Here is a 22,436-nt window from a genome sequence, read left to right on the forward strand (position 1 = left end):
AAGCTATAATGGATTTAACCTGTAGTAAGCAATGGCTTGAACACACTAGGGCTAAGATTATTCTCTATGCTAAAATCAATTGAGAAAATAAATCTTCCATTTGATTGCATGATTAGAACTCTTGTCATACTGAAGAAATTTGGAAACTTTAAAAGAGTAGACATGGCAAATAAATAAGCAAGCAGACAAGAGCTAAATATATTTTTAACTCTTTGGGAAAAAAGACTGGAAGGTTTTATTTTATTCCGTGTTTTGTTTATTTGTTTTTTTGTTTTTTTTGCTGTGATCTTTTTGCATTCAACCACATATGAAATTTGTGAAATAGATTTTTTTTTTAAAGTCACCTATTAGAATGGGATCTTGAGGTCTACAGAATTGCATTTTGCTAATGCTATGAGAGCAATCACCTATAAAAGTTTAGATTTTGAGGCTGCTTGGGGGATTCAGTCAGTTGTGTGTCCCACTCTTGATTTTGGCTCAAGTCATAATCTCAGAGTCTTGGGATTAAGTCCCTCATGGAGCTTCACACTGAGTGTGGAACATGCTTGAGTCTCTCTTTTCTCAGTCCTTTGCCCTTCCCCCCACGCTCATACTTTCTCTTTAAAAAAGAAAAAAAAAAAAAGTTTAGGTTTTTTTATATCATCCCATAGCTCAGGGAAGTAGAAAGCATGTTTTCTTCCTGTAAAAACTTCCATATTTCAAAATTGGGAGTGCAATAATGTTTTAAGAAGGTTTAGTTTATCATAAAAACATTTTTAATAAGTTAAAACCATAAATATTATATCCCAGCATAGGGCCATACCTAATAAATCATAATGTCATTAGGCTTCTAGAACATTAGATTCAAAGCAAGACTGAGGCTTTTAGGATAAACCTTAGTATTTATTATGCTTTATTAGGCAAATTGTACAGAGACTTTATTCTTTAAATTGTACAAAAATAATAAAGTGTATGTAGCACTAAACGAGGACTTAGAAATTACCTCTTTGTGGAAGAGTTGGAAGTGAACCCCCATGGCATTCTCCTTTGAGTGTGCAACCTGATAAACCTTGTAAAAGGGTGGAATGTGTAAAGACAGAAATTTATATGAAGATATGTTAAGTAAGGCTTCCAGAGCTACTGGAGATTTTAGTTTAATGGACAGTGACTTCAAGAAATACCGTAGGTAATTGTAGACTGCATGCGTTTGAAATCCAGCTCTGACAGTTGTTAACTGTGAAATGTTGGACAAGTTAATTTCTCTGTTCCTCAATTTCCTTATCTATAATACATAGATGATAATAGTACTTCTTAGGATTGTTATAAAGATTAAATTAATTAATGATGGTTAGAATTTAGAAATCAATAAATGTTAGCTCTTATTACTGTATTTCAAAGAAGTGTTAGCACTAAATAAACAAAGTTGCCGACACTTTATTATCCATGTATTTTTAGTTATTAAAGAGTAATATGTATACATTGAATTCTTTTGTAATATATTGTGTTATTTACAAAGTTATTGGTTCTTATTAAAGTATAGTTTTCCTAAGGAAACTACACTAAACCTGTTCCCTATAACAGCTGTGTTAAGTATATTTAAATAGAGTCTAATTTAATTTTTAAAATGTTCATTCTTGTTAATTCATTTGTTACTATTAACAACAGTTATTGCACCATTGCCCCTCAGTTGACTAAAATTACCTGGATCATGAGACATTAAAAGAATTGGGTGTGGCATCCTCAAAAGAGTTGGGCTAGTTATTGCAGCATAGGGAAATTACAATTTTTAAATCACTAATTGTTGTAAAATATACTAGAGAGAAAAGCTGGATGCCTCACTCAATTGCTGTAAAATGCTATACTCAGTTACTGAGAAGACCAACAAATAAAATCATCACATATTTATTAAATGCTTTCAGGCTAGGGCTTGCTGGGAAATTATAATTTAGTTGAGGGAATAAAACAAATATGCCAAATCTTAATAATAAAAGATAGAAATAAGGGACCATAAGTGAGTATCTGATTAATTACCTAAGTAATTTTCAATAATTAGTGTTGGAAATCAAAAGAGGAAGAAAGCTTTTAGTGTCAGATTGATGGAAATTTCCTTCAAGGAGGAAGCAGTATTTGAGCCAAGTTTTGGTTGATGAAGAGATGAGAGATAAACAGCAAAAGGCAGCCGGGGTCAAATAGTAGATCATGAGACTTGCCAAAAGGCATTGGACTTCATTGCATAGCTGTAAACCAGAGGCCGACTTGCGTCCGATCCTGCAGATTTGAGAGGTGGAATAGCTCCGTGTTCAGGAAGACATTTGGGAAGTCCATGGCTGTTTACTCACTATTAAGCAGCAGTAGGTCTGGGAAAAGAATCAACTTTAGTCATAAACTAAAGGTTGATGTTAAGTTAATAGAAAAACCTGAAGTCTTTAGTAGCACATGCATGTAGAAAGAATACTTTATTAGGAGCACCTCCATACTAGGGAGGTAAGTGAAAATAAGTATAGTTTTCTTTAAAGGGCTAGTAGTTATTGAGATCAGCATCCTTATTATGTATAGCAGACACTTGGATATTTATCTCTGTTTATTAGACTTTTCTTTTTCAGAAAGAATCTAAAGAATATGTGCATATGAATATATTATGTTTATTACAAAGTATTTCTGAACCTGTTTATAAGAAGTTTCAAAGCTAAAATGTTAACAGCCTATTTCATGTTATTTTTAGTAAGTTATGTTAGTGTGTGTGTTGAAGGAAATGACTCAAGATTTTTCTTTAAAAAATTTTTAGTTTTGCTCTTAGAGCAAATGATGATAGAAGAACTCCCCCCCCCGACGCCCTACCCACCCCCCCTGCTAAGTTAGGGCCAAAACATTTTTAATTCTGAGACATTGAGGACATGTTTGTAGTTATATATGTAGTTTTAAGTTAAAGTTTCATTACAGAATATAATCTATTCTCTCTTTGTTTTTCTCTTTTGGCACAGTATTTTGTTGATTAGGAGAATACACAAGTTAGAAAAGAGATTATCCATAAACATTATTTTAGCTTATCTACATTGATTGATTGCTAAAGCCCTATTTATATTATTTCTTATCCTGAGCGTCTCAGGATTTCTTTTAAGATTAGAAATGTAATCTTACAATAAAACTCAAGATGTATTTTTATAAATGCTAATAATGAAGATTTAGTAGTAGTGTTCATAAATTCTGATAGTACTGTTTTATAGGGACTTTAGACCTTTTGCATTATATAATTACCAGAGATGTCTGTAAAAATAGAGAATCCATGGCCTTAGCCTAATTTCTCTGAATCAGAGTCTACAACATGACACCTGGTAGGAATCTACATTTTAAAGTAGTATCTTTGGTCCTTAACTGCATTGTACTTTGAGATTCGCAGCCACCACCATTTATGTCATGCTTGTTAGTAGTCAGATTAGCAAGTATTCAGTAGTTTTCATAGATATCTGTAGACAGTATTTTTTTGTTACTCATTGATTTATAGAAATTAAATCAAATAACTGCAGTGAGGTTGTTTCTTAACCTGAAGAACAGATATCCTTCCTTAGTGGTTTTAAAAAAATACCTATGCCCTGGCCCCACATCATACGAATTAAATCAGAATATCTGAGAAATATACCAAGTCTCAGTATAGTTAAAAGAGTCCTGAGTGTTTTTAACATGCAGCTGCAACTAGAAACTAATGAGAGATCTACACTAATGGCCAAAAGGGATAATCATGTTATTTAATCCAAAAATTATTGATATTTGGTTTGGGAATCCATAGTACTCACAACCACGTACTAAAGGTATGGTATTTTAGCCTCCAAATTCGATTTCCCTAACTGTTTGTTTTAGGCTTGTTTAAAAACCAAGGAGAGTCAGAATAAAAATCTTTTAGCAAAGAACATTTTCTCTTTAGCAAAGAATCCTAATTCTCTATTAGTAGCAATTTCTCTTAAAAGACCTCTGCAGAGTCTCCCTAGTTTGGTATAAAGTACTGATTGGGTAGTTTAAATGATATCGACCATTTTTATGAAGACAATATTTAATTAGTTGATCTGTATGATAATGGCATTTATATGCAACTCAGATGTAATCAAGAATATATTTTTTGTGATCTATTTTGAATAAGGAAAATATTTTCTAGGGAAGGGATATGTTCATGTTGGACGTCAGAATCAATGTAGTTTATATATTTTCTTTTTTACAATGATTGATTTAGAGTAAGTGTGAGTCGAAGGAAGGGGGAACGCAGAGGGAAAGGAAGAGAGAATCCCAAGCTGGCTCCATGCTCAGCAGGGAGTCCAATTTGGGGCTCAGTCCCACAACCCAGAAAAACGTTTCAAACATTTCGTATGAAATAACGACCAGAGCTGAAATCAGGAGTAGGAGGCCCAACCAACTGAGCCACCCAGATGTCCCTAAAATTAGATTTCTTAAAAATGGTCATAGAAACTAGGTAGCCAGATAAAATTAGTACTGTAGAAAGTACTAAATTTTATGACATAGATCAAAATATATGTTTCACAGAACTTTCTGATACTTCTAGGTGGAAAAAATCTCATTGACTACTGTTTATTTATATAAAATATGTCTTATGAGATACACCTCCCCTTGTCCAAATTTACTAAAGTCATAAAGAATAATTTTGACATCTGCTTTTTTTTTGACATCTGCTTTTATATTTAAGATAAATGAAACAATATTTATGTCCTCAAATTCATATTTTCTTCTTTCTTTTTTAGATGCTTTTTGAGGAAATCAGTTTCTGCGTGTGGGAAGTAGATTTTGAAGGTTATATGGTTTACAGACAAGATCTTTAAAATATAGACACTCAAGGTAAGTAATAAATATAACATCATAAATAATCTCATTTAAATGAATAGAATTTCCAGACTGTACTTCGACCTACTAACCGTACACTATCGCTGGTCCTACCGAAGCAGCCCTAAAACCACATTTATTCATATTCATATACAAATTTTTATGCCCTAACACTATCTTGACAGGAAGTATCATATTTCATTTATAACAGGCAGTTAGTAAAATTGATGTGTTATTATAGAAGTGTGCAAACCAATTAAGAAGAATGGAGAAGAAATGAAGTAGCTTCCATTAAATCTGTGAGCAAAGCTCAGTAGTGTTTAATTTGAAAGAATAATTAAACAAAAATTACTATCTACTGCACTTTCTTCTTAATGTACTATATTCATTAATCAGTTCCTTAACTACATTAGGAACTTGTTCTTTAAAAAAAAAAAAAAAAAGGAACTTGTTCTTTAACCACTCTAAAAACCCCTGTCTATTCACCAAACCTCTTTATACTATTTCTTCAGTCCCCAAAGATTTGTTGTGACCCATCATACCCTTTCAATTAACATGCTCTGCTCATGCCTCCTATGACTGCTTACATGCTTACATTACTAAGTAATTTTTTTATATATTTTGTAAAATTTTGAGTGAGATATGAGGAGCACAAAATGCAAGAAAGGTATTTTAAATAATGTTGTATGTCAGGCAGAGACATACAGCCTCGGAGAATATGTGACCAGTAAATGGGGCACTTTTGTTCAGCTCTAGAATCCTCTCGAGGTAGAAATAAGAGGCCTATAAAATCTAATTTTATGACTTTTTTGGAAGAATCAAATGTGGATTTTGAGAAGTCCTAATTTTTTAATATCCGCACAAAATTTTGCCTGTGAAAAAAACCTACTTTTGCCAACTGTGTGAACCAAATAAAACAATTTACAGCCTCTGGTGCAGAAATTTTTTCCCTTTGTTCTTTTTTGCTGTATCTTTTTAGAGTGCAAGTACTTTAGAGTCTATTTTTTCTCCTTAATTTGTGGGTAGCAGCTTATTGATTTTGCTAGTTTTTTGTGATGAATATTGTCAGAAATGACTTATCTTGAAAATATAAATGACATTTATTTCCAATTCATTTCTATAGTTATATATGGTGAGTTGGTTACTTGGAACAGCTATTCAATTGTTTTCTGAATTATAATAATTAGACAATTATTTTTGTAGTTCCTTCATCTCCACAGTCTAAAACCAGATCCTTCCAATTAAAAAAAAAAAAAAATAGCTGTAAGGAATCTTTTTTTTTTTTAAAGGAACTTTTGCATAGAGAATAGAGCTAAACATGCTCCTTAGTTCATTGCACACTGTCATCATTGGTCCTCACAAAGCACTGATTTTATTTATATATTTTATTTTATTTTTGTTTCTAGTCCCATGCTCCTGACCTTAACCCATAGAGAAGCATTCTAATATGGTTGTCATTATAATAACTACTGAAACACTCTCTTTTGTTATATATTTTTTCATAATATAAGTATTGTTTTATATACATGTGTTTTTAAATATTTTAAACCGAAAATTTCAAATAAATAAAACAGAATATATTATGAACCTTCATGGGTCTTTTCATTGGGCTTGTGTTAATTATATCTCCACTGTGCCCCCTTCCCCTTTTTATGTATATGAAATTTTATTATGCATATATGGTATTTTGCTATGTATCTCATTTTGTTCCTTACTATTTTATTTTGCTTAACCTTTTGTGCTTATCATTTACTTACGTTGTCATGTGTACACTGCTGCTAAGTGCTGCATAGTATTCCATAGTTTGTGGCTACCATGTTTTAACGACCTGTATTTCCTAGTATGGCCGCCCAGATTTTCTGTCACAACAAACACTGTTATGATGAATATACCCACGCTTGTTTTATCATGGAACTTTGCAAGGATTTCTTTGGGATGTATACTCAGGAGCACAATTGCTGAGTAATAGGAGACATGTTTATACTTAATTTGACCAAGTCCTGCCAGTTGCTCTACCAAATAATACTTTGGTCCACACTAGCAGTAACTCTCTCATTTCTGTCAACCCTGGACATTATCGAGCTTGCTAATATTTTCCATCTCCTATGCATAATTTACAGCCTATTGTTTTAATTTTAATTCCTCCTATCAGTAATGAGTTTGAATATGTTTTCTTTTTCTTTTTTTTTTTTTTTAAAGATTTTATTTATTTATTCATGACAGTCACAGAGAGAGAGAGAGAGGCAGAGACACAGGCAGAGGGAGAAGCAGGCTCCATGCACCGGGAGCCCGATGTGGGATTCAATCCCGGGTCTCCAGGATCGCGCCCTGGGCCAAAGGCAGGCACCAAACCGCTGCGCCACCCAGGGATCCCTGAATATGTTTTCATATTTAAATTGGCCTTTGGCTTCCCTTTTCTGAAATTGCTTCTTCATACTCTTTATTTTTCATAGGTTCTTGTCTTTTGATAAATGCTCTTTAAGAGCATTTCATTTCCTATTAGCTTTAGATATTAAAAAAATCTGCTTCCATTCTTTCAACTTTTTAATTTTGTGCATGATACTCTTTGAGTAGACATCAGTATTTTAAAATATTAATTAAAATATTTTCTTGATGTCTGTTGTTTGTGGAGAGAAATGGTACTGATATTTTGAAACAACATTGCTGAACTCTCTAATTCTTAATAGGTTGTTCTTATTTCCAGATAGATGATCATATTTCAATTCCAATAATGGAAGTTTTCTTTCTACTTCTCCCATCCTCATACTTTTATTTTTCTAATCCCTTTGATCAATTCCTCTGGAAGTATGTTGAACGTTAGTAGTGGCACATCCTTATCTTATGTTCAGTCTTAAAGAGGAAGCATTTAGTTTCTCATTTCTTAAGTATAATGCTTGCTGAGGTTTTTAATGTATAGCCTTTACTAAATTAATAAAGTTCTTCTATTTCTAGCTTGGTATGCTTTTTATGCATCTTTAAAATAATTATATGACATTTATCCTATGGTATATTAATGTGAATTATATAAATAGAATTTCTAATGTGAAACCTTCCCTCCATTTCTAGTTTACATCCTACTTGATCATGGTGTATTATTCTTAATACGTTATTTTCCTTGGTTAGCAAATATTTTATTTAGGATTTTAGAATCTTCATTTTTAAGTGACATGTGCTGTAATTGTTTTCTCTTCATTTTTCTTGCCTCATTTTGCAATTACAATTGCACTAACCTAATAAAATAAGATGGGAAGCTTTTATTCTTGTATTTTCTGGAAAATTTTTACAAGATATGAATTTACTATTTCTCTAATATGTGTTAAAACTCATGTAAAACTATCTGGCTCTGAGGATTTATGTGAGATTTCTTTGAATGCTATTTATGTCTTTAAATGCTTTTTGATCTATTCAGATTTTTTCCTCTATTTCTTCCAGTCTCCTCCCTAAGGTACTGAGAACACCTGATGGCCTTCCCACCTGCATGTATAGCCCAGGCTCACTCAGTTTCCTTTGCCTCAGGAAATACCTAGACAGTCTCAGTGTACACATTTACCTGAGCCATGTAATGGTCACCACCTGCCTTTTGAACTGACCAGGGATTCAGTGCTTTAACCCTGATCAGTGGGTTCTGATGTGCCCAGTCTTGCTTAAACTCCCACCGCCATGTACCTAAATTAATTCTGTACTCCAATAATTTTCTACTGTCCCACAAACAGAAACTTAGGTTAATCATGCCCTGAATTTATTTCCTTATATCTCCTAAAACTGTTGCCATACTTCTGGTTACATGTGTCAAGTTTATAGAAAAGGAAAACATTTTAACAAAAGAATAAGATATTTTAAGTTAAGAGAAGGTAAGTGTTGGTTAAAAAAAAAAAAAAAAGGCGATCATCTGGTCTAATGTCCTTTACAGTATATACCAAATTGTAATTAACTCTAGAAGATTTTCACTTTATCTCCAGAATTTGAAACTTTATCGTAACCATGTATTATTAAAAGAAAACTAAAGGAATTTCCACTTACAAAAAGAAAAAGGAATAGAGATTATAGCCAAGAATTTTATAGACCCACTAACAAGAAAAGAAACTGTCAATAAACATATAATAATTATAATTTTTGATAAATTTGAATGTTTATACCATATTATTTGTTTTTACACACACTTTGTATCTTCTTTTTAATCTTTTCTTACTTAAAAATAACAACTTAGTATTTATAGATCTTCCTTAAAACGATTCTTATACATTCCGACATCCTGTTGTCTCTCTCCCCTTCCCTAATTCCATCATGTTGCTATTATCTAGTTTAAATAATAGACTATTACCATTTTTCTCTTTTTCTTTGCTGCTATTTTTATTTTTTTTAAGATTTTATTTATTTATTCATGAGAGACACACAGAGAGAGGCAGAGATGTAGGCAGAGGGCAAAGCAGGCTCCTCACGGGGAGCCTGATGTGGGACTCGATCCCAGGACCCCTATATCATAACCTGAGCTGAAGGCAGATGCTGAACCATTGAACCACCCGGATGCCCTCTTTGCTGCTGTTTTTAAAGACAACAAATTTTACCAAGGTCTTCTATCAGCATTACTTTATATACCAATGTTTAAATAAGTATAGTATTTTTTTCTTTTTTTGCTCCTTAAAAAAAATTATTTTAATTCCAGTATAGTTAACATATAATGTTATATTAGTTTCAGGTATAAAATATAGTAATTCAACAATTCTGTACATTTTCAGTGTTCATCATATACTCTTAAACCCCTTGACTCTCCCTCCCACCCACCTCCCCTCTGATAACCATCAGTTGTTTCTCTATACTTAAGAGTCATTTTTCAGGTTTTCTCTTTTTTTCTTTGTTTCTTAAATTACAGATATGAGTGAAATCATATGGTACTTGTCTTTCTCTGACTGGTTTATTTCACTTAGCATTATGCCCTCTAGATCCATCTATATTTTTGCAAATGGCAAGATAGTCTTTTTATGGCTGAGTAATATTTCATTGTGTTTATATACCGTATCATCTTTAGCTATTCATCCATAGATGGCCACTTGGGCTGCTTCCATATGTTAGCTATTGTAAATAATGCTGTAATAAACGGAGGGATGCACATATCTTCAAAATAGTCTGGTTTTTTTTTTTTTTTTGTATTTGGATAAATACCCAGTATTAGAATTATGGGATCATGGTAATCTATCTTTAATTTTTTCCATACTGTTTTCCACAGTGGCTACACCAGTTTGCATTCCTATCAGAAGTGCAAGAGGGTTCCTTTTTCTCCAATCCTTGTCAACACTGTTGTTTCTTGTGTTTTTGATTTTAGCCATTCTGACAGGTATGAGGTAATATATCATTGTAGTTTTGATTTGCATTTCCCTAATGATTAGAGATGTTGAATATCTTCTCATGTGTCTGTTGACCATCTATATGTCTTCTTTGGGAAATAAATATCTGTTCATTTCCTCTGCCCATTTTTAATTGGATTATTGGATTTTATTATATTGAGTTGTATAAATTCTTTATATATTTTGGTATCTAACCCTTCATTAGATATATCATTTGCAGGGGCAGCCCAGGTGGCTCAGCGGTTTAGCGCCGCCTTCAGCCCTGGGCGTGATCCTGGGGACCCGGGATCGAGTCCCACTTCGGGCTCCCTGCATGGAGCCTGTTTCTCCCTCTGCCTGTGTCTCTGCCTCTCTCTCTCTCTCTCTCTCTCTCTCTCTCTCATAAATAAATAAAATATTTTTTAAAAAAGGTTATATCATTTGCAGTGATCTTCACCCATTCAGGTTACCTTTTAGTTTTGTTGATAGTTTCCTTCACTGTGCAGAAGCGTTTTATTTTGATGTGGTCCCAATAGTTTATTTTTCTTTTTGTTTCCCTGGCCTCCAGTGATATATCTAGTAAGAAATTGCTATAACTGAGGCCAAAGAGGTTACTGCCTGTGTTTTCCACTAGGATTTTTATAGTTTCAAGGTCTCACATCTAGGTCTTTAATGTATTTCAAGTTTAATTTTGTGTATGGTGTAAGAAAGTGATCTAGTTTCATTCTTTATCATGTTGCTCTCCGTTTTCCAGCACCATTTGTTGAAGAGACTATCTTTTTCTCATTGTATATTCTTGACTCCTTTGTCAAAGATTAATTAGCCATATAATTGTGCTTTTATTTCTGGGCTCTCTATTTTCTTCCATTGATTTCTGTGTCTGCTTTTGTGTCAGAACCATTCTGTTTTGATTACTAGAGCTTTGTAGTATATCTTGAAATCTGGGAATGTGATTCTTCCAATTTTGTTCTTTTCAAGATTGCTTTGGCTACAGAAGTCTTTTGTGGTTCCATAGAAATTTTAGGATTGTTTGTTCTAGTTCTGTGAAAAATGTTTTTGATATTTTGATTGAGATTGCATTAAATTCGTAGGTTGTATTGGGTAGTATGCCCCAGGTTAGTTAGTCCCCCATGTCTTTCTCAGCTTTTTCTTTTTTCTTTTTTTTAATTTAAATTCAGTTAGCCAACATATAGTACATCATTAGTTTCAGATGTAGAATTCTATGGTTCATCAGTTGCATACAACACCCAGGTCTCATCACATCATGTGCCTCCTTAATGCCTATCATCCAATTACTCCATTCCCCCAGCCACCTCTCCTCCACAACCCTCAGTTTGTTTCCTGTGATTAAGAAGAGTCTCTCATGGTTTGTCTCCCTTTCTGATTACTTCCATTCAGTTTCCCCTCCCTTCCTCTGTGATCCTCAGCACAGTTTCTTATATTCCACATATGAGTGAAACCATATGATAATTGTCTTTCTCTGATCAACTTATTTCACTGAACATAATACTCTCCAGTTCCATCCACATCGATGCAAATGGTAAGTAGTCATCCTTTTTGATGCCTGTTTCTTAGCTCTTTATAAGTACTCTGTTTACTCCTGAAGGCATTTATTTAGTAGTCTGAGTCTTTGCAGATATGAGGGCAGTCAATTTTTGTTTCAAGGCAATGAAAGAATAGGAAAGAATCAAAAGCAGAACTCTAATAATAGTTCACTTCCAGCTTTGTCCTCCCACAGTCTATAGGCTCCTTCCTGCTCTAGAATCTGGGTTCCAAGCCCCAAGCACATTTAACAATTCACAATAGTCTTATATACCACCTTGCCTTCCCTAGGAGTTTTTGAGTTTTCTTATTCTTGGCTTTTTCTGTCTATAATTCCTACTGGAATTGATGCTTAGAGAAGGATCCAGCAGCTGTTCTAGTCCAACATCTTGGTATTATCTTCCAGGAAGAAACTCTAACAAAACCTTTACATTTGTGTACTGTTCATTAACCCAGGGATCACATTTCTAAAAGTTTCTCCTAAGCATATCATCAGGAGTTATTTGGTGTGCCGGGGTGCCACAGTCAGTTAAGCATCTGACTCTTGTTTTCTGCTTTGTCATGGTCTCAGGGTCCTAGGATTTAACTCCATACTCAGCAGGGAGTCTGCTTGAGATTTTCTCTCTCCCTCTATCCCTCCCCCGTGCATGTTCTCCCTCTCTCTTGCTCGCTCACTCTCTCAAATAAATAAATCTTTAAAAGAATTATTTTTCATGATGTTTGAAAACAACTAAGATGTCCAACAAATGTCTAAAATGTTCAACATATACTGATAGAGTAAACTATTCTGATAACTTTTTACTACTCATTTTTCTTTTTAAAAAAAGTGAATGTCTATACACATGCACCAAAATGTAACAGAGATTATCTTTTAGTATAAAATGATGAGTGAATTTATTTTTGCTGTCCTTTTTTATGCTTTCCTAAATTTCTATAATAAACATGTTGCTTGGGCAGCCCGGGTGGCTCAGCAGTTTACTAGCACCACCTTCATTCATTGGAAACCCAGGATCGAGTCTCATGAATAAATAAATGAAATCTTTAAAAAATAAAAATAAAAATAAAAATAAATAAACATGTTCCTTTTGTTCTCCAGATTAGTGAACAAATATGTATTTTAATAAAGCAGAAGCAATCAACTAGAATATGGGGGGTTGGATGTGCTAAGCATTTAGTTTGCATTTTTCTTCATTTGTTCACTTGATTTTTTTTCCTGAAAGTTTGAAATTAAGGGAAAGATGTAAAAAAATATTGATTTATATAATTTTCATTGCCTTATCAAAATAAACTAATTCATCTGAATAATCAGACATTTTTCTTTAGCAGTGTAAAGAACAGAGGACATCATAGTGACTCATACTATTAATTTAGAAGGCTTATTTGACCTTTGTGGGCTTGTGTAGATAGCCCTTATATGTGGATATTTAGCATTATTTATCTCTATTAAAACGCTTTTCAAACTATGTTATCTCCTGTCTGCAACTCTTAACATTCTTATGAAAAAGGTATTGTACCTACTTGACCATGGGTCCTCATACATATGGTACATATGTCCTCTAAGCTCATTGAGAATGGCATGGACCGAGTGTTGACCTCTCCCCATGTGTAATGCCAGATACCGTAGCCAAACCAGGGGAAAAGAGACTAAGAATTGACAGGGATGATATAATTAGCAAAGACTTTAAAACAGCTAATTGTTTACTATTTAAGATTTAAAGAAAAATACTGAAATAATGAGGACAGTTATGGAAAATATATTTTTTAGCTCTAGAAATTCCCACATATGAAATGAAATATCCACTGGATGGGTTAAGCAATGCATTAGACACTGAAGATAAAAATATAAGTGGACTTAAATTTTCCAAATGGAAGCAGAGAGTAAGAACAACTGAAAAACAAAAAACAAGAACAAAAACCAAATGACACCTCAATGTCCTGATACTACCATGTGGTCCAAAAAAAAAAAAAAAAAAAATGTGTAATTGGACTTCCAAAACAAAGAAATATTTTGAGAAATAATGACCAAAGTTTTTCCAGTTTTGATGGAAAATATAAACTCACAAAACCAAGAAGTTTAACTAATTTCAAACAGGAAAGAAAACCACACCAAGACATAATTTCTGAAAGCCAGTAGTAAAAAGAAAAATCATAAAGGCCCAGAAAAAAGACACAGTATGTACAAAACACAAAAGTTAAAAAGTGTACTGACTTCTCTACAGAAACAATGAAAATTTAAAAACATTGGAATAAGATCAGCACTGAAAGAAAACTATGAACTTAAAATTATATATCCAGCAAACAATCTAAAATAATGGCATTTTCAGATAAAACAACAAAGTAGTTGAAAGAGTTTATTGCCAACATACATTTGTTGCAAGAAATATTAAATGAAGTCTTAAGGGAGAAGAAAAACAGCATTAAATGGAGCACAATTCACACAAAGGAATGAAAAGCCCCAGAAATGGTAAATACATAGGTAAATAAAAAGACTTTTTTCTCATTAAAAATTTTAAAAGGTAATTCAAAATCAAAAATAGAAATACCATATGATCCAATAATTCTACTACTGAGTATTTACCCAAAGAAAATGAAAACATTAATTTGAAAAAAGTATATGTACCCCTGGATTTACTACAGCATTATTTACAATAGCTAAGGTATGGAAGCAACCTAAGTGTGCATCCATAAATGAATGGATAAAGAAGATGTGGTATATGTATATTGCAATATTACTCAGTCATAAAAATGAATGAGATCTTGCCATTTGCAACAACATGGATGGTCCTAGAGACTATAATGCTGAGTGAAATGAGTCAGACAGAGAAAGCCAAATACTATATGATTTCACTCATACGTGGAATTTAAGAAACAAATGAACAAACAAACAAAAAGACACAAAGAACAGACTTACAAATACAGAGGTCAAACCAGAGGTTGACAGGGAGGTGGTGGGTGGAGGGATGGGTAAAATAGATAAAGGAAATTAAGAATGCAGTTATTGTGATGAGCAGTGAGTAATGTATAGAATTGTTGAATCATTATATTATGCACCTGAAATAACACTGTTAATTATACCAAAAAATATATTTTTAATTTAAAAAATTGTTTAAATCATAAAATGCAATAAAAATATGAAATATTGTTAGGTTTTTGATGTATATAACTAGTAAAATGTATGACAATAGAGCAAAAAATGAGAGGGAGAACTGAAGGTAAAATGCCGTAAGATTTTTACATTATTTAGGGAATAGTATGGTATTGTTTAAATCTATGCTGTGATAAGTTAAGATTGCATATCTAAACTCCGGAATAACCACTAAAGATACACAGAGAGGTAGCTAATAAGTCGATAGATGAGTATGGTGGGATACTAAAAAATAGATTTTGTTCAAAAGAAGGCAGGAACAGAAAATGAAAGAAGAGATGGGCCAAATAGAAAAGAAATAGCAAGATGGTAGGCTTATATCCAAGTACATAATAATTATATGAAATGTAAGTTGTCAAAATACTCCATTGAATTGGTATATTTTGTTAGACTAATAAAAATCCAGAGCAATTCTGTACCACGAGGGTTGGCAAACATTTTATCAAGGGGTAGATAGTAAATATTTTAGGTTTGAGGACCATACAGTTTCTATTACAACTACCCAGTGCTGCTGTTACAGCTCAAAAAAAAAACAACAACAACAACAAAAACAAAAACAGCCATAGACAAAATGTAAGCAAGTGGCTGTGTCTATATTTCAATAAAACTTTATTTACCAAAAAAAAAAAAAAAACACTATCCCTTGGGCCATAGTTTGCCAACCCTTAGTATACTGGATGGAGGAAGTACATTTTAAATATAAGAACACAGGTAGATTAAAGGTAAAATGAACTATGCTAACACAAATCATCAAGAAGTCGAAGTGGCTAACTTAATATTAGACAAAATAGACATCTAGAAAAGATGAAAGACATCTTTGCCATAGATAAAGGGGAAGTTTTATACTGGATAAAAGACATTCATCAAGAGGACACGCTGTCATGTGTATGCACCTAACAATAGCTCTTAAAAATACATGAAGCAAAAACTGAGAAGAGCTGAAAGGAGAAATAGACAAATCCACAGGTATAGTTGGATGTTTCAACTGTCCTCTTTCAACAATTCTTACAACAGTAAGTAAATAGAGACCTTGAACAACAGTAAAAATCAACCTGACCTAATTGACATTTATAGAACATATACTCAATAACAGCAGACTATGAATTCCTTAGTACTCTGCATGGAACATTCATTATGATAGATTATATTTTGGCTATAGAACAGGTCTAAACAAATATCAAAAAATTGAAATCAACCGGGGGGGGGGGGCGGGTGAGAAAAACAGAATTAAGTTACAAACCAAGAATAAAAAAAGAATGAAAATTTCCCACATATATGGAAATTAAACATCGTACTTCTAAATAACCTATGAGTCAATAAGAAATCATAAGAGAAATTAGGAAATACTTTGAACTCAAAGATAATAAAAACACACAGAAAACTTGTAGAATGTAATTAAGTGCTTAAAGAGAAACGTAATTTTAAGAAAAGTAAATTAAACCCAAAAAAGCTATAATCTAGGAAATAATATAAAATCAGAAATCAATAAATTAAAAAATACCGAACAATAAAAAGCTTAGTTAAAGCAAAAGGCAATTCTTTGGAAATATCAATAAAGTTGATAAACTTCTTGCTAGACTGATCTAAAATTAAAAGAGGAAAAACATTAAAATAGCCCGTGGGTACACTTGATGAAAGACTGGAGTCACATTGCAGTCCGGTCTGGCTGCTATCCCTGATGGCACAGGTATCATTCTGGGATATCTCTTCCTTGTTTGTGAGATTTCCTTTTTCTCTCTTCTATGAGAAACTCCTATCTTAAACTTTTTTTTTCTTTTGTTCTCTTATTTTTGTGGAGTGAATTTTCCAGATGTTTCTTGAGAAAGGATGTATCGGAGGTAATTTTAATTCTAAGATTTTTTTTCACCCCTGTATTACTTTTTTTAAAAAAAGTTAAAGGATAGTTGACATATTTCATTAGTTTTAGGTATACAACACAGTGATTCAACAGTTAGGTACATTACAAAGTGTTGTTCATATCTGTCATCATACAGAATTATTGCAGTATTATTGACTAAATTCCCTATGCTGTACTTTTCATTCCCAACATTCCGACTAAGTTTTAAATGTCCACAGACATTAGATCTTTCCACTTTGATTTCATTTATATTGCCTTAACCTGTCGTGTTTTGTAAAGATAATTAATAGCAGCTGTTTAAAAATGTTTTTGTACCACCATTAAAAAATATTTTCGATTTACTTGCTGTAACTACACAAGAGAGGTACTCTGAAAAACTCTCTCTGGTAAAAAAAAGATAATTCCAGAAGACACTGCCATTATAAGAATCAATTCCCTTCAGTATACTTTCTTACTCAGAATTGTGATTGCCAAAATAGATACATGTTCATTTGTGTGGATTTCTTAAGATTTTTTTCATCACCAATGTCAGTGAGATTTAGTATCTTGAAAACCTGATGTCTCTTCTGAAATACAAGAAGGTAGACAATATAAACACCCAAGTGGTCAGTGGGTAAACTAATTTCTATTGTTGTTTCATATAAATGTGAATGGAAATTGCTTAATTCATTCACAGTGATTGGGACTGTTTTACTGCATTAAACGCAGCAAATTTTTCTCTAGACCAAATTGTGTGTGTGTGTGTGTGTTGTGAATATGAGTACGTATATGAGTATAGATAGATAGCATATATGTAATATATATATTATATGGCCGTTAACATATACCAAACTTGGGAAATTAGTAATTTACTTGAAAAATATGTGGCAAATTCTATTTGTCAAAACCAACAACAGAAATATTTCTGATGGCATATGATCTTCCAGAAACTTTCCACTCTCTAAAAGGTGAAATTTGGCTGCCTTGATGAATAGAATGCAGAGGAAATGACACTAGGCAGCTGCAGAAGCTTAGTCATTATAGATAGTACAGGTCTGCCTGACTCTCTTTCTGGGGTGCTCACTCTTCAAGCCCCAGCCCCCATAGTGTGAGGAAGCCCAGTTCACATGAGAGGTCAAACCAGCCATGTGATTAAGCAAATTTCAGATGATTCCACTTCCAGGCCTTCAAGCTGCCCCAGTTGGTACTGAGTTGAGCAGAAACAAGCTATAATTGCTGAACTCTACCTAAACTTGTAAACAATATACATAGATTATTCTGCAGCAGTAACTGGTACATAAAGCAGATAAGTTTGGAAAATACTTAAGTGAACATCAAATGACGTTTCTTTTCTGTAAGAAAGCCTTCAGTGTGCTAATATGTGTGAGGCTCTCCAAGAAGATCATAGAGTACTTTGGATAAAGCTTCTCATATCTTATTGAAGAATGGTTCTCCATAGTCATCATTTTAATGGTTATGTATTCTGTTGATAAACCATCACACTTCCACATTTATCTTTGTTTGAACATTGAAGTTACTTACATTTTGCTATCACATGTGATTTAGGAAAAACTTGGGTTTCTTTTCTTTTTTTTTTTAATTATTTACAGACACTTTATTCTTTATAGTAGAATTATTATGCCACAACATCTGAAATTTTTAATGACTGGCTATACTAACTTCTAAAAAATTAAAATATTTTACATTACCATAATCAATACAGATTGTATCATTTTCTCCCAAGCCTTGATAGTTTTTTAACATTATCCTTCTTTTTAATTGCTAAAAATGTAAAATTATACTACAGAGTTGTTGTAGTTTGAATTTCTTTAAACTTTACCAAAAGCCAACAAGATCGAACCCTTTTGTTTTGTTTTGTATCCTCCATGTTTAACACTATTTAAAAAAAAAAAACATTTTATTTATTTATTCATGAGAGACAGAGGTACAGAAGAGATACAGGCAGAGGGAGAACCAGGCTCCATGCAGGGAGCCCAACGTGGGCCTGGATCCTGGGTCTCCAGGATCACGCCCTGGGCTGAAGGCGGTGCTAAACCGCAGAGCCACCCGGGCTGCCCTGTTTAACACTATTGTTGCCTGGGTTCTCGTGGTTTCATGACAACTATGTATCTGAATACCTAGTTTTGTTTCCCAGTGTCTGTGCCTTGGCTTCTTCCTCCATAAAATGGAAGTATGAGTAATACCTATCTCATATTCTTGTAAGGAGAAAATAAAATACTGTAAAATTAAGTAAAGCACTTAATTTTTTCATATTATGGTTTTCTAAGCACTCAAAGAATGCTCAATAAGCTTAAATTTTCTCATAGAGAATTTATAATGATTATATGTCTTTATAGAATATGTGGATTGAAGATGTTAATATCTATAAAACATATGTAAAATAGCTTCACAGTCATACCTAGATTACTGTTTAGCTGAATAACTAACCATGGTTAGTTTGGCCATTGTTTTTTGTTGTTGTTATTGTTTTTCTGAAAGAAAATTGCTTTTAATTCTCTAAGTTTCACTTATGCAACACCATCAAGGCAGATTTATGTGACTTCATATGACATTTTTACAAAAAAAGAGTTTCCCCCACATCTGGTCAGTAGTATATAAATATTTACAATGAAAAAACAGGCAAGGAAAAAGGAAATCTTCATTATTCAAGTCAGTTTCTTTCCAATGCTTATCAGAATTTGAAAATAAAATAGTTCATGAACTCTAGTCATCCGTATTTACATATCACTTCAGCCAACAAATTAAGAAATGGAGGCTTCTGTTAATGACCCCTATGTAGGTTCTACACTATTTTAGAAGTTATCGGAAAGAGTGAGGTAAAAATGGTTAGTTTAGAAACCATTAGAAAGGGAAATTATGTGGCAGGCTTTTGATAGTGATTTTAATATTAATACATTTTAGCGTTTCAATATTCATACCTTCAACTGTGGCATTTAAAAGGAAAACAACAAATAACAAGTGCACTAATATGTTAAAGGGGAAAACATTTGTTATCAATATAGATTCTGTGAATTTACTGACAAAGTTCTCTATAACGTATTTCCTGTGTCTAGTCTACAAAGGTATCATGTATAGTATACTATCATTCAAAATATGACTAAAGTGTTTGACTTTTAAACAAATATATCATGCCATGCAAATGAATGTTAAGTCCTCTAAAATAATCATCTTAAGAAATTGTACATTTATTTCATGCTAACATTCCTTAAAAATTGAAACTGCTCCTCTAGAATTGTTTTCTGAGCCTGAAATGCATTCTTTTGACTATGTTGATAAGTCCTCTTACCTTCTTTAAATTTCAGCTCCTTTGCAAAGTTTATCTGGCCATTCTATTTCTTTTTTTTTTTTTTCCCCTTTTCAGGTCTATTCTTTTAGCAACTTTTGAAAATGGAGTACAGTATTATTAACAATAGTCACTATGCTGTATTTTACAGTGCCATGACTTATTTATCTTATAATTAGAAATTTATTCCTTTTGACCCTCTTCACCTATTTTGCCCACTCCCACCCCCACCTCTGGTAACCATCAATCTGTTGTCTGTATCTGTGACATATATATATACCACATTTCATTTTTTATGGTTCAGTAATATTCCATTATATATGCATTTTCTTCTTTTAAACATGTTTTTACTGATGTATAATTAATATACAGTGTTACATTAGTTTCACATGTACAACATATTGAGTTAACAATTCTGTATATTGAAGTGTTCATCTCAAGTACAGTCACCATCTTTCACCAAATGCTATTACTGTATTATTGCCTATATTCCCTATGTTGTATATTTTTATCTCCATGACTTATTTGTTTTATAACCAGAAGTTTGTACCTCTAATTCCCTTCATCTGTTTAACCTGTCCCTAGCCCACCCATCTCCCCTCTAGCAAATATCACTTTGTTCTCTGTATTTAAGTCTATTTTTTATTTCCTTCCTTCCTTCCTTCTTTCTTTTGTTTCTTAGATTCCACATACAAGTGAAATCATATGTACACCAGATTTTCTTTATTCATTCATCCATTGATGGATTCTTAGTTGACTCCATGTCTTGGCTAATGTAAATAATGCTTCAGTGAACATGGAGGTGCAGATATATTGTCAAATATTAATGGTTGTTTTTTTTTCCTTTGGATAAATACCCAGGAGTAGAACTGCTGGATAATATAGTTCTATCTTTAATTTTTTTGAAGAGCCTTTATATTGTTTTCCATAGTGGCTGTACCAATTTATATTCCTACCAACAATAAATGTATTTTCTCCACATAATTTCCAACATGTGTTACTTCTTGTCTTTTGGAGAATAGCCTTTCTGACAGGTATCGGGTGATAATCTCATTGTGGTTTTGATTTGTGTTTACCTGATGATGAGTGATGTTGAGCATCTTTTCATGTATCTATTGGCTCTCTGAATGTTTTCTTTGGAAAAATGCCTATTCAGATCCTCTACCCTTTTAATCATATTTTTTGTTTGTTTGCTTTACTATTGAGTTTACAAGTTCTTTACACATTTTGGATATTAACCCCTTATCAAATATATGACTTGCAAATATTTTCTTTCATTCATTAGTTTGCTTTTCATTTTGATAGTTTGGCAGGGCAGAGCTTTTTAGTTTGATGCAGTCCCATTTGCTTACTGTTTTCTTTTGTTGACTTTGCTTTTGTTGTCAAATCCAAAAAATCATCACTGAGACCAATACCAAGGAGATTACCACCTGTTCTGTTTTGTTTCTTCTTTAAGAGTTCTATAGTTTCAGGTCTTATACTCATGTCTAATCCATTTTAAGTTAATCTTTGAGGATGTTGTAAGATCATGATTCAGTTTCATTCCTTTGCATGTAGCTGTCCAATTTCCCAACACCATTTATTGGAGATATTGTCCTTTCTTCATTATATATTCTTAGGTCCTTTGTTATGCATTAATTGACCATGTATGCCAATACCATGCTGTTGTGGTTACTACTTTGTAATGTAGTTTGAAATTTGGGAACAGAGTGCCTCCAACTTTGTTCTTTCTCAAGATCACTTTGGCTATTCAGGGTCTTTTGTGGTTTCATATACATTTTAGTATTACTTTTTCTATTTTTTGTGGGATTGCTTTGAATCTATAAACTGCTTTTAGTAGCATAGCCACTTTAATAATATTAATTCTTCCAATCCATGAGCACAGAATATCTTTCCAATTATTTGTAACTTCTCCAGTTTCTTTACTAATGTCCTGTAGTTTTCAATAATAAGCCAGTAAATAGTTAAGTAATGTAATTTCAGAAAGTGACATGTTTTAGAAAAATAAAATATGATAAGCAGAAAGTGAAGAACTGGGAGTGCTATTTTAATTTAGATATGGTGGTCAGGAACGACTCTGAGGAAATGATACTGAAGCAGAAGCCACCCAGATTTTGGAATTGGAAGCCATGAATTGAGGAAGAGTGGCCAGAGTAGCAGCAGAATGGAACAGCAAATGGAAAGGCTGGTTGGTCAGCAAGAACTAATGTGTCTGAGGAAAAGCAAGAACTCTCATGTGCTGATATGGAGAAAGTGAGAAAAAGAGTGGTTTGAAATCAGAGTGAAGAGATTGAAGGGGCCAGACATGTAAGGACCATAGAGGTCATGTTAAGGAATACTGAATATAGGTTTTATTGTAACCATGACAAGAAGCTACTTTTGGGTTTTAAGTATGGGATTGATGGGATTTGTGGAATTTAAAACCTCTTTGGAAAACACTGAGTGATAACTTACAGGTTTTGTTTAAAAAGTAACTCTTTAAAA

General features: G+C 32.9%; 1 protein-coding gene across 20 annotated transcripts in view; it reads left to right on the forward strand.

Moving 5' to 3' along the window:
- The window catches only part of MBD5 (methyl-CpG binding domain protein 5), a 435,973-nt gene that overhangs the window by 160,115 nt on the left and 253,422 nt on the right, over positions 1-22,436 (forward strand). For all 20 annotated transcript variants that reach the window (XM_025431590.3, XM_025431683.3, XM_025431701.3 and 17 more), the window contains exon 2: positions 4,725-4,818. The gene's annotated coding sequence lies outside the window, so the exon portion shown is untranslated. The remainder of the gene's footprint in view (positions 1-4,724; positions 4,819-22,436) is intronic.

The sequence above is a fragment of the Canis lupus genome, chromosome 19 (genome assembly GCF_003254725.2).
Source record: "Canis lupus dingo isolate Sandy chromosome 19, ASM325472v2, whole genome shotgun sequence".
Taxonomy (NCBI): Eukaryota; Metazoa; Chordata; class Mammalia; order Carnivora; family Canidae; genus Canis; species Canis lupus.